This window comes from Molossus molossus, unplaced genomic scaffold (genome assembly GCF_014108415.1).
Source record: "Molossus molossus isolate mMolMol1 unplaced genomic scaffold, mMolMol1.p scaffold_m16_p_1, whole genome shotgun sequence".
Classification (NCBI taxonomy): Eukaryota; Metazoa; Chordata; class Mammalia; order Chiroptera; family Molossidae; genus Molossus; species Molossus molossus.
In genome coordinates this window covers 157,356,176-157,369,785 of record NW_023425344.1, presented here as the reverse complement: position 1 = coordinate 157,369,785, position 13,610 = coordinate 157,356,176, and the positions used below count along the sequence as shown (strand labels likewise).

General features: G+C 46.1%; 1 non-coding gene across 1 annotated transcript; it reads left to right on the top strand.

Annotated features, from left to right (window-relative positions):
* The first annotated feature begins 13,198 nt into the window (after positions 1–13,198).
* LOC118621552 lies at positions 13,199–13,305 on the top strand. Its single transcript, XR_004957724.1, has one exon. It is a non-coding gene; the product is annotated as a U6 spliceosomal RNA (small nuclear RNA).
* The last annotated feature ends 305 nt before the right edge of the window (positions 13,306–13,610 follow it).

Below are 13,610 nucleotides of genomic sequence, written 5' to 3'. Positions count from 1 at the left end.
TCTCGCTAAAAATCGATTTTAAAACATTTTTTAAATATTTACAATTATCTGAAAAAGCTAATACTCCTCTCTTTTCTAGCCACATGTCTATACCAGGCCAGATATTCTTCCTGTACTTCCATTCAATGAGCATATTGTAACAGATAAATACAGAAGCAGGTATGAGATTCCAGCTGTCTTCCATTAAGCCTGACATTAAAGAGAATGTTTAAATATACAATGGCCCAGTCGGTGAGGCTCAGTGGTTGAGCATCGACCCATGCACCCAGAGGTCACTGGTTTGATTCCCAGTCATGGCACATGCCCAGGTTGTGGGCCCAATTCCCAGTGGGGGGCATGCAGGAGGCAGCCAATCGATATTCTCTCTTATCGATGTTTCTCTCTCTCTAAAAATCAATAAAGAAAAAAAATATAAACAACAATACCCCTCTTCTCACTAATTCTTATATTTTAGGAAACACAGTTTTTTAAAAAATATGTTTTCATTAATTTTAGAGAGAGAGGAAGGGAGAGAGAAAGAGAGAGAGAAACATCGATTGGTTACCTCCCGTATATGCCCCGACCAGGGATCAAACCCACAGCCTGGGCATGTGCCCTGATGGGGATTCGAACCAGAGACCTTTCGATGCACAGGACAACACTCAACCAGTTGAGCCACACCTGCCAGGGCCAGTTATTTATTTATTTATTTTTATCCTCACCCGGGGACATTTTTGCATTTATCTTCAGATAGAGTGGGAGGGAGAGAGAGAGGAAGAGAGAGAGAGAGAAACATCAACATGAGAGAGACACATTAAATGGTTGCCACCCACACAACCCCAACCGGGGCTGGGGACAAACTGCAACCGAGGTACATGCCCTTAGTGGGAACCGAACCCCGGGACTCTCTGGTTCGCAGGCCGACGTTCTAACCGCTGAGCCAAACTGGCCATGGCAGGGCCAGTTATTTTTTATTTATGTAGAAATGTAAACTGGTACAGTGACTATGGAAAACAATAATGAGGGTTCCTCAAGAAATTAAAAATAGAACTACCATGTGATCCAGCAATTCCATTTCTGAGTAATTATCCAAAGAAAGCAAAACCATTATCTTGAAGAGATATCTGCACTCCCAAGTTCATAGCAGTATTATTCACAATAGTCAAGGCATGGAAATAATCTAAGTGCTTGTCAATGGATCAAAAAAATGTGATATGTATGTGATATGTGCTACACACACACACACACTATTTCATCCTTAAAAAAGAAGGAACTCCTGTCATTTACAATAATGTGGATAAACCTGAAGGGCGTTATGATAAATAAAATAAGCCAGACAGAGAAAGACAAATACTGCATGGTATCACTTATATGTGGAATCTAAAGAAAGAAAAAAAAAGTTGAACTCATAGAAAGAGAGGATAGGGGGGTGGAGAATAGGGATAGGTTGGTAAAGGGATACAAACTTTCAGTTATAAGGCAAATACCTTCTGCGGATCTAATATATGTAAAACTTGGTGACTATAGCGATAACACTGTATTGCATAATTGAAATTTGCAAAGGCAGTAAAATTTAAATGTTCTCACCAAAAAAAAGGGGAGAAAGGAAATATGTGAGGTGAAGAATGAGTTCATAAAGTCAATGGGAGGAATCCTTTCACAATGTATACATATATCAAATCATTACATTGTACGTTTTAAATGTTTTACAATTCCATTTGTCAATTACACTTCAATACAGCTGAAAATATTATTTATGTGAACAAATAATGGGTTTATTATTTTTAATGAACACATAACTATTTTTTAATTTCTATTATAGTAAATATTGGCAGATACAACTCACATTCAAAAAGCTCTTTGGCCCTAGCCGGTTTGGCTCAGCGGTTAGAGTGTCGGCCTGCGGTCCGGAGAGACCCGGGTTCGGTTCCCGCTAAGGGCATGTGCCTCGGTTGTGGTTTGTCCCCGGCCCTGGTTGGTCGTGTGGGTGGCAGCCACTCGATGTGTTCCTTACATATCGATGTTTCTCTCTCTCTCTCTGTTCCTCTCTCTCCCTCTCACTCTACCTGAACAAAAAATAGAAAAATGTCCTCAGGTGAGGACAAAAAGCTCTTTGGAGCCCTCAATAACTTTTAGGAACATATAGGGGGCCTGAGACAGAAAAGTTTGAGAGCCCCAGCAAGTGTTTCTCAGTGGTTAGAGCATCCTCCCATCGCCACCCCTCCCCACACCAAAGGCACAATTCCCTGTCAAAGGCACATACCTGGGTTGTAGGTCCCATCTCCCACCCCCCCACCCCGCACCTCATCAGGATGTGTTTGGGAGGCAACCAATCGATGTCTCTCTCTCACATCCGTGTTTCTCTCTCTCTCTCTCTTCCCCCCTTCCTCCCTTCCTGCCAATCTATCTAAAATCAATGAAAAAATATCCTTGGGTGAAGATTAACAAAAAATAAAATAATAAATAAAAGTTTGAGAACTTGCCCGGCCGGTGTGGCTCCATGGTTGAGCAACGACCCATGCACCAAGAGGTCGCAGTTCGATTCCTGGTCAGGACACATGCCCAGGTTGTGGGCCCAATCCCCAGTGGGGGGCATGCAGGAGGCGGCCAGTCAATGTTCTCTTTCATCGATGTTTCTATCTCTCTCCCTCTCCCTTCCTCTCTCTCTAAAACTCAATAAAGAAAAAACTTTTTTTTTTAAAGTTTGAGAACTCTGCCTGCTCCTGTTTATTTAACTGTTCCCCTATTGATAGACATTTAGATTATTCCTTTTTTCCCCAATAAGCAACCCTGTAATAAGCATCTGTGTACATATCTCTTTGTGTACAATATAAGAAAATCTTTTTAATCAAGGGAAACATTCTAAATCAGGGGAAGTAATGGTTATCATCAGTGCTGATTCATGGGTAAGGGGCAGAGAGCAGGGTAACAGCACCTCACACTGGGTGCAGATAAATTAGGAAGTCCGCCCTGGCCGGTTTTGCTCAGTGGTTAGAGCGACAGCCTGCGGTCCAGAGACACCCAGATTCGGTTCCTGCTAAGGGCACGTACCTCGGTTGCAGTTTGTCCCCGGCCCTGGTTGGGTCGTGCGGGTGGTAACTACTCGATGTGTCCCTTTCACATCGATGTTTCTCTCTCTCTTTCCCTCCCACTCTATCTGAACAAAAAATGGAAAAAAATGTCCTCGGGTAAGGATAAAAAATATATATAAATAAATTAGGAAGTCCCTGGGTTTGTCATTTTCGGTGGAAAGCCTGCTTAGAAAGGCTATGCCGGCCCCACCCTGACAAGCCTGCAGAATCAGATACGGAGATAGCCGGGAACAGAACACACTGTTGACAGATGAGACTGCCCAGGCTCTCAGCAGCACATGTCTCCTTAGCTAACAGAAGGAGGTGATGGCGCCACCCAGCGTTACTGCAGCAGGTTAGCCAGGTTATATCTGGGAAGCTCCAAGAAGCATGCCTGAGGGCACCAAACTTTGATCAGAGAGAACTCCCTTTCCCCCTTCTTTTCCCTTCATTACATGGCTGACCCCAGTGCTTCTGGAAGCCTCATGCTGGAGCACGGAGAGGGCTCGGCCCCAGTCTCAACCCCTGGGTGACTGGGAATGCTGGGAAGAGGCAGTCCTTTGCCCCACAAAAGATCAGAGAAGATAATCTGGCAGCCAAACTGCCTGGGGCCTACTGGGGTAGGGGTTTTATTGCCACTATAGTTTTAAACCCAGCCTGTACCTGCCTGAGACTTCCCAAAGCCACTTTCCACCTGCCGTCCCGCCCTCAGCCTCGGATCTGAGAAGCCCACCCTCAAGATGCCCCGCAGAGCAGTAGGCTTGCGATGATGGCTCCAGGGCACAGCCAGGACAGATGGCCAGGCCCCTTGACAGAGCTCTGCTCAGATTCCAGTCACCCAGTTCCTACCCCAAGGAAAACTACTCAGAGAGCAAGCTTCCCACCCAGCTACCACTTAATGCCATCCCCTCAGGGGGGACACTCCAACCTCCTCCTCTAGGAGCCACCCTCCCTGACTGAGGTCTAACAATCCCCACCTACACCCAAGGCCTCCCCAGGTGAGTACAGGTCAGGCTCCTGGAAATTTCAGGTTGTTAATGGAAAGACTGAGGGCATGTCCTCCAAATACTAATGAACCTTTACCCCCATCCTCCCCTTTCCTGAGGATATATTGTGTTCCTAGATTTTGACTCAACAAATTGTTGCTGAGTCATAAATTACTTTTCTAAGCACCAGGAAGGTGATCATTCACGATATAAAACATATACACATTCCCAGATCTCTGCTCAGACTTTAGTCTCCCTCCCTCTCACTATCTGCTGCCCTTCCTGAGTTTCCAGCTCTAAATTGCAAGGATTAGGTCAGTCTGCCCCTCAACTTCACACATACACAAAAATTTACTCAAAATGAGGCACATATTTAAAGGGAAAACATAAAATTGTAAAACTTTAGAGGACAACATTAAAGACTCTTCCTTAGCCTGTTAATATGGCAAATTGCATGGATTGAATTTTAAATATTGAATGAGACTTGCATCCTTGGTTGGTGACGATGTATAATGATTTTTATATAATGCTGAGTTCTGTTTGCTAATATTTTGTTGGTTTTGGGGCTTATATTCATGAGGTATATTGGGCTGTTGTTTCCATTTTTATTTTATTTCTTTTTTTTTTTTAACTCTTTTTCTGGTTTTAGTATCAAAATAATATTAACCTGATAAAATGAATTGGGAAGTTTTTCTCCTTTTCCATTCCTTTAAGAGATTATGTAGAATTGGTCAAGTCTATCTAGCATACTCCAGAAGGAACAGATTTTGACTTTCTTTCTCTCTCTTTTTTTTCTTTTTTTTCCTTCCTTTCTTCCTCTCACAATGATTAATGATTATCTTGCGGAAATGAGCCACTTATCTAATACAAGGTTCAACTTTGCCCTATTTGTTTTTATATTTCGATAATACTCGTAATTGCTTTTTCTGTGTCCCAGAAACTACTCTAAACACTTTTTAAATATAATTTAATTTTTAATCCTCATCCAAATATATTTTTCTATTTATCTTCAGATAGAATGGGATGGAGGGGGAAAGAGAGAGACAAAGACACAGAGAGAAACATCGATGTGAGAGAGACACATCGACTGGTTGCCTCCCACATGACCCTGATCAGGGCTGGGGACAAACTAAAACCGAGGTACATGCCCTTGACCAGAATCAAACCTGTGACTCTTTGGTCTATGAGCCAACACTCTAAAGGCTGAGCCAAACCAGCCAGGGCTCTAAACACTTTTTTTTTTTTTTAAATATGTTTTTATTGATTTTTTTTTAGAGAGACAAGAAGGGAGATGGAGAGAGAGGGAAACATCAATCCGTTGCCTCCCATGTGTGCCCTGACCAGGGATCAAACCTGAAACCTGGGTATGTGACCTGACCGGGAATTGAACCAGCGACCTTTCAGTGCATGGGACGACACTCAACCAACAGAGCCACACCAGCCAGGGTAGCACTTTTTAAATATTAATTCTTTTAATCCTCCTACAACCATCTGAGGTTAAATACTGTGTCTAGGCAAGAGGTAATGATGGCCCAATCCCAGGTTGTGGTTCTGGGAAGGGAAAGGAGGGGACAGTTGTAAAGTCTTGCAAAGCAAGTGTCAGTCTTTTTCATTGTTCGGATGTGGGCGGCCAGAAACAGAGAGGGATCCATGAAGTCAGAATTGGGTTCAAGCCTGTTGTGTGGGAGAATGGTGGCGTCAGCAACAAAAATGGGGAAAAGGAAGGAGTTTGAAAGGATATGTGAATTCCACCTGTTGGACATAGTGGATTTGAGATGAAGGGAAGGAAGGCTTCTAACTGGATTTGCCAGACTAAGAAGTTTCGCACAAGGCTATGGATTGGAGTGTTGTCTGCAGAGATGTGATTACTGGAGCCACAGATGTGGATAGCATTGCTGAGGGAGGGGAACACAGACAGGAGAGAAGGCCAAGGTAAGATGCTTGGAAATTGTGCTGTTATTTCCCTGTTGTTTCTCAGAACCACACACACCCTATTCTGTGATGTTGGGGTTAAAAGTCTACAAACAAACTTTCTCAGATTCTTGCCAGCTGGCTTCCTACTAAACTCTACTAATGAAAGGCACTGATGCGATTGGAAGGAAGTCGGGTGAAAGAAGAAACTGCTGTCCTGTTTCTGGCTCCTGCCAATGTCCCTCCAGGGTGGCTCTAGCCCAGGAGTCAGCAAACTCTTTCTGTAAAGGGCCAGATATGAAATAGTTCAGGCTGCGGACAAACTGCTCGGCTCTGCCTTGTAGCGTGAAAGCAGCCACAGACAATACACGGTGAACAGGCATGACTGTGTTTCAGTAAAGCTTTATTTATAGACACCAAAGTCTGGATTTTTTAAATAATTTTTTGTGTCATGAAATTTTTTATCAACCATTTAAAAATGTAAAAATAGCCCGACCAGTGTGGTTCAGTGGTTGAGCGTCGACCCATGCACCAAGACATCACCAGTTCGATTCCCAGTCAGGGCACATGTCCAGGTTGTGGGCCTAATCCCCAGTGGGGGGCATGCAGGAGGCAGCCAATTGATGTTCTCTCTCATAGATATTTCTATCTCTCTCTCCCTCTCCCTTCCTCTTACTCTCTCTCTCTAAAATCAATAAAGGAAAAACACTTTTTTAAAAAGTAAAAATAGCCCTGGCCGGTTTGGCTCAGCGGTTGGAGCGTAGGCCTGCAGTCCAGAGAGACCCCTGTTCAGTTCCCTCTAAGGGTGCGTACCTCAGTTGCAGTTTGTCCCCGGCCATGGTTGGATGTGTGGGTGGCATCCACTCAATGTGTCCCTTTCACGTCGATGTTTCTCTCTCTTTCTCTTCCTCTCTCCCCCTCCCACTCTATCTGAACCAAAAATGGAGAAAAATGTCCTCGGGTGAGGATTAAAAAAAAAAGATAAAGAAGTAAAAATAACATTGTTAGCTCATGGTTCATAGAGGAACAGGTGTCAGCTGGACTTGGCTACAGGCTGTTGTTGGCCCCACTCTGGCCTCCTGATTCTTTAGGCTGAACTTCACCCTTTTCGGAGATCCCAGCAGCAGTCATGTACTGCCTACCCCCGAGGCCCGCACAGCAGTCACCGTGTGTGCCCACTCAGGCCTGAGCAGGAGCCGCAGGAGCCGCAGGAGCTGCCCCTCAAGCTCTGGTGACACCTGTCCTCTCTCTTCCTCCCCCCTGGGGTAGCCGGGCTTCCTGTAGTTACCCTCTCTGGCACCATGCCCTGCACACACCCATTGTGTTTGGAATGCCTTGATGAACTTGTTCTTCCTGCTGGACCCAGACTGACACAGAACTCCTTCCATTTTAGGGGTGAGAAGAGGAAAAGGAAGCCGAAAAGGAGGAGTCAGAGAGGTAAGAGGCAAACCATGATTGCCTTGAAACTGAAGGGAAAAGAGGTTCAAGAAGGAGGGCGTGGTGAGCAGCAGTCACTGCTGAGACGGGAGGCGGCCGGAGAAGAAGCGGAGGATTAGAGGCCAGGAGGAACCCTGTGACCTTCCAGAAGCAGCCTCCAGGGATGGCAGGCCTAGGAGTGGGCTGCAGGGATGCAGCCTTCTCTTGCGAATGTAAAGGGCAGGCAGCTTGAGGGCAGGATCTGATGCGGTGCCTGGGCCGCTTACCCACACAGGAGAGAGGCTGCAGACAGTTGGTCACTTCCCCCTTGGCAAATGCAAGGAATAGCCACCTTCTCTCCTCCAGTAATCTACCCCACACCGACCCTCCCAGCACTGCCTTTGATGACAGAACACATCTGGGCATCTGGTTGAGGGTCCTTGCACCTGCAGAGAGCCTCATGAGGGACCCAGCCCTCATGGGTAGGCAAGCATGGTGGATTACCACAGGCCACCTCCTCAACCCCTGCACAGGGCTGGCCAGAGCACCACAGCCAAGGTCACCCGTGCAAGAGCTGTCGTTGCAGGTGCAGAGGGCTGTCGGCGTTTTCAAAGCCTTCATGACTGTTAATTCAGCAAATGTTTATTCAGCACCTTTTATGTGCCAGGAACTGTTCTAGGTGATGGAGATACAGCAGTGAGTAAAAATGTCTGTGCCTTCAAGGAGCCTACATTCTTATGGGAGGAGACGGGTTATCAACAAGGGCACGTAAAAGGGCAGGTGCTGGCAGGTACTCCGAAGAAAAATACAGCAAGCTGAGAGGGCCAGTGAGTGTGTGATAGGGTTCTTGTTTCATACAGGACCAGGTTAGAAAGGCAGAGGCCTGCCTTTTTGCTCAGTGGTTAGAGCATCAGCCCACGGACAGAAGATTCTTGGGTTCGATTCCAGTCAAGGGCACGTACCTCGGTTGCGGTTTGTCCCGGCCCAGGCCCTGGTCGGGGTCGTGCAGGAGGCAGGCAGCCAGTCTATGTGACCCTCTCATGTCGATGCTTCTCTCTCTCTCCCTCTTTCTCCCTCCCTCCCACTCTATCTGAAGATAAATAGAAAAATATTTGGGTGAGGATTTTTAAAAAAAGGCAGAGACCTGAAGGATGTGAGAGAATAAAGAATGTTCCAGGAGGCAGGAGAAAGCAAGGTAGGAGGCTGTTTTGTGTAGCTCAGGGAACAGCAAGAAGGCCAGTGTAGCTAGAGTGGACAGACTGAAGGGAAAGGTAGGAACTGAGGCAGAGAGGGTCAGGTTTCCAGACCAGTGAGAACTTTAGCCGTTGCTCTGAGGTTTGAGCAGAGAAGTGACACATTTGATTTTCACTGAAAAAGGTTTACTGTGACTACTGTGTAGAGAAGAAACTATAGGGGGCCCATTCTTAAAACAATGTTGTTCTAAATAGAGAGAGAAAGTCAGACCCTACAAATGCAGGCTGGTATTCAAATTGGCTGGGTACAAGAATTAAAGAAGAAAAGTTGTAGGTCAGAGTCGGCCACACCCTACACATGAATTAGTAGAGCAATGCCATGTGAGCAACCCAAAAGCCAGCTGGTCCCGGAGTATGGCAGGATCACTGACTCTGTGCCATGTTTGGCACATAGGGGGCCTCCTGCCACGCAGCTGCCTTATGGTTACGGAACGTCCCCGCCCTGCAGCCCAGGCCGCACATGGGCCTGTTCCCTCCACAGCGCTTTCTCCCCGTGTTTTCCCTTCTCCTCTGGCTGTGCCTTTTATGCTGTCATTAATTCAGCAACTACCAGGTATAAAACATAATGAAGAGTGACATGGGAGACTTTCTGAGAAGAACCTGAGGCTTGGATCTTTTGTTAACTGCCCCTGAAGAGCTGCATCTACTGTTGGCACAAATCTCTCTCGTGAGCCCCTTCTGGTTTATCCTCTAACTGAAGGCTTTTCTCCACCTCTCACAGCTGCACTCTTGGTGGAGTTCCCATTTATGAAGCTGTATGGGACACACACCCTGCCAGACCAAGGTCTTCTCTGTAGCCGAGAATCACTGGAGAGAACTTCCAGTCAAGATGGCAGTGTAGGCAAACGCGGTATCGCCTCCTCCCACAACCACATCAAAATTACAACTAAACTACAACACAACCATCAACCCTAACCGCCTGAAATCGAGCTGAACGGAAGTCCTACAACTACAGAATTAAAGAAGCCGCCACATCGAGACTGGTAGGAGGGGCGGAGGCGCGGACGGGGTGGTCCCACACCCACGTGGAGTGAAAAAAAAATCAAGAGGACACCTCAGCTGGGAAGGTCCTCCCTGAGGAGTGAGGGGTCCCTGTCCCACACCAGGTGCCCTGCTCAGGGTTCCAGTTCCAGGAAGAGAATCCCCATAACTTCTGACTGTAAAAACCAGCGGGAACTGAGGCTGAGGGAGGCTGAGGCTGCTGGAGCCCCAGGCAGCTCCTCTTAAAGGGCCCGCATATGGACTTACTCGGACTTGCTCCCTCTGAGCTCGGAGAGGAGGCAGCTTGAGGGGCGCCAGAGACATACACGGAAAAACTGAGCTGTTTGGCCTCAGGACGAAGGCTGGAGAGGTGGCTTTCTTCTGGACAGACATGCTGGTGGAGGCTGATGCTGCTTTGGTGAGCCCTTCCCTGGGGCAGCAGACGGCTGCCACATCTGGGACTCCAGCAACCTGGCTCACACTGCTTGCCCCACCCTGGTGATTCCCTGAGGCCCTGCCCTACCCAACTTTCGAGCCCACCCAAGCTGTTTCCAAAGGCTTTACCATAAGATTGGCCTGTCTTACCTGTCAGCATCTGGTCTCAGTGAGCCCCATACCTCTCATTAAGTGGTCCCAGGCCTGGCACTAGAAGCAGCCAGCCTTGGTTCACAATTTGGCTTTTCTTGGGCACCTCCAAGCACAGCACAAGCAGCAGCCATGGGCAGATCACTTTGTAGCTTATGCTGGGTGGCCCCGGATCGAACACAGGCAGTGGCTGACCTTGCCCCAGAGCCAGCACACCCAGTGGACAGCTTCAGACCATGTCGAAGCACTGCCACCCTACCACCTCCACAAGTGACACACTCAATGAGCAGACTCAGTGGGTACCAGAGCCCTGACAAAGTAAATCTTGCTCTATGTTGTTGGCCCCTGCACAGCTGATCCTCCAAGGTAGTCAGAGGCCAGTGGGCACAGCCAATCCTTGCAGCTGATCAGCTTGAGTAAATCCCTCCCACAGATGTACCAACAGCAATCAAGACTCAATTACAACAGAAGGGTGTACAGACCACACTAGGAGTACACCTCAAGGGCCCATCTGGGGTGATCAGGGAGGCTGTGTTACTGGATCCTATAGGACACCTACAACAAGAGGCTACCCTACAAAGCCTAGGAGACATAGCAACTCTACCTAATACATAGAACCAATCACAGGGAAGCCGCCAAAATGAGGAGACAAAGAAACATGTCCCAAATGAAAGAAAAGAACAAAACTCCAAAAAAAGAATTAAACAAAATGGAGAAAAGCAATCAATCAGATGCAGAGTTCAAAACACTGGTTATAAATAAGGTTGCTCAAGGAACTTGGTGAGACATTCAAGGAACTTAGTGAGAACTTCAAGGAACTTAAGGAGACCTTCAAGGAACTTAGTTTATCAACAACATAAAAAAGGACCAGTCAGAAATGAAGGATGCACTAACTGAAATAAAGAATAATTTACAGCCCTGGCCAGTTTGGCTCAGCAGTTGGAGCATTGGCCTGCGGACCAGAGAGTTCCAGGTTTGGTTCCCCCTAGGGGCATGTATCGAAGAAGAAGAAGAAGAAGAAGAAGAAGAAGAAGAAGAAGAAGAAGAAGAAGAAGAAGAAGAAGAAGAAGAAGAAGGTTGCAGTTTGTCCCCGGCCTGGTCGGTTGTGCGGGTGGCAGCCACTCGATGTGTTCCTTTCACATCGATGTTTCTCTCTCTCTCTCTGTTCCTCTCTCCCTCCCACTCTACCTGAACAAAAAAACCGGAAAAATGTCCTCGGGTGAGGATAAAAAAAAAAAAAAAAAAAGAAGAAGAAGAAGAAGAAGAAGAAGAAGAAGAAGAAGAAGAAGAAGGCGGAGGCGGAGGAGGCGGAGGAGGAGGAGGAGAAGAAGAAGAAGAAGAAGAAGAAGAAGAAGAAGAAGAAGAAGAAGAAGAAGAATTATTTACAGAGAATCAATAGGAGATTAGGTAAAGCCAAGAAGTGAACCATCGATTTGGAATATAAGGAAGCAAAAAACAACCAATCAGAAGAGGAAAAAAAAATAAAAATAAAAATAAATGGGGACAGTGTAAGGAGCCTCTGAGACAACCGTAAGCATGCCAACATTCGCATCACAGGGGTGCCAGAAGGAGAAGAGAGAGAACAAGAAATTGAAAACCTATTTGAAACAATAATGACGAAACTTCCCTAACTTGGCAAAGAAAACAGACATACAAGTCCAGGAAGCACAACAAGTCCCAAACAAGATGAACACAAAGAGGTCCACACCAAGACACATCATCATCAGAATGTTTAAATACAAAGAGAGAATCTTAAAATCAACAAGAGAAAAGCAGTTCGTTACCTACAAAGGAGCTCCCATAAGACTGTCAGCTGATTTCTCAAAAGAAGCTTTGCAGGCCAGAAGGGAGTGGCAAGAGATATTCAAGGTAATGAAAAGCAACGACCTACAACCAAGATTACCCTATCCTGCAAAGCTATCATTTAGAATCTATGAACATATCAAGAGTTTCCCAGACAAGAAAAAGCTAAAGGAGTTCATCACCACCAAACCAGTATTATATGAAATGTTGAAGGGTCTTCTTGAAGGAGAAGAACAAAAATATGAACGATAAAATGGTAATTAATATATATCTATCAACAATCGAATCTACAAACAAAATGAGCAAGCTGAACAGAAACAGACTCCTACTGGGTGGGGGCTGGGGTGATGGGTGAAAAAGATGAAGGAATTAAGAATTACAAATTGGCTTCCTTCCTTCCTATTTTCCTTCCTTCCTTCCTCCTTTTCTTTCTTTCTTTCTTTCTTTCTTTCTTTCTTTCTTTCTTTCTTTCTTTCTTTCTTTCTTTTTCTTTCTAAGTATGTTTTCACTGATTTTAGAGAGAGGAAGGGAAAGGGAGAGAGAGATAGAACATTGATGAGAGAGAAGCATTGATTGGCTGCCTCCTGCAGACCCCCTACTAGGGATTAAGCCCGCAACCTGGGTGTGTGGCCTGATCAGGAATGGAACTGGTGACCTGGTGTGTGGGATGACGCTCAACCACTGAGCCACACCGGCCAGGCCTGGTGGCTTTGGCTGATGCCTAATCCCACACTGGCCGTTTTCTGAAAGACTGAGTAAACTGTAAGCATTGCCTGCTGACGCCAGCCTGGGCCTGGACACTCCATGAATACTTTCTCTTGTAGCGATGGGTTATTCCAGCCAAAGACATTTCAAGTGCCTGTAACTGACTTGTATATATTTATAAAAACCTGTTCAGAAATTGGTCCAATGATGCACGTGCTTCACACTGGGTGCAGTCTGAACCCTGCAGCCTCCCCTGTGGACTTGGTGGGATGGTTCCATGTAGTGCCAGTGCCGATGCCTGATCTCCCCGTCCCAGGGCAGGCGATGCTGTCTTTACCAAGGTCTCAGGGCCAGTTCACTGCTGGTGGGGTTGAGGTTTGCTTTGGTCGAAACAGTCTGCACCTTTGATATGATATTGCATTTCCCAAGCCACCAATCCATTTTGTGGATTTTACGTGTCTGTGGCTTAATAATCATAGTAACAACAATAAAAAAAAATTACAAATTGGTGCTCACTTCGGCAGCACATATATTAAAATCAGAGCAATACAGAGAAGGTTAGCGTGGCCCCTGCACAAGAATGACACGGAAATTCGTGAAGTGTTCCATATTAAAAAAAAAAAAAAGTACAAATTGGTTGTTAGACTGATAAGCCTCAAAGGGAAGGGAGAAGGGAGGGTGGGATGAGATAAACCAAAGAACTTCTATGCATATATGCATAACCAATGGACACCGACAATAATGTGGGGAAGGCAGGAGGGGGGCAGGACTGGGGCGGAGGGGGTCAATGGGGAAAAAAAGGGAGGACGTCTGTAATATATTCAACAATAAAGATGAGTTTTAAAAAAAAAAGAATCTCTGGATTTGCTTTGGGCCAGGGCTGACATCCTAGGCTCAATTTGCACAGGAGTGAAGACACT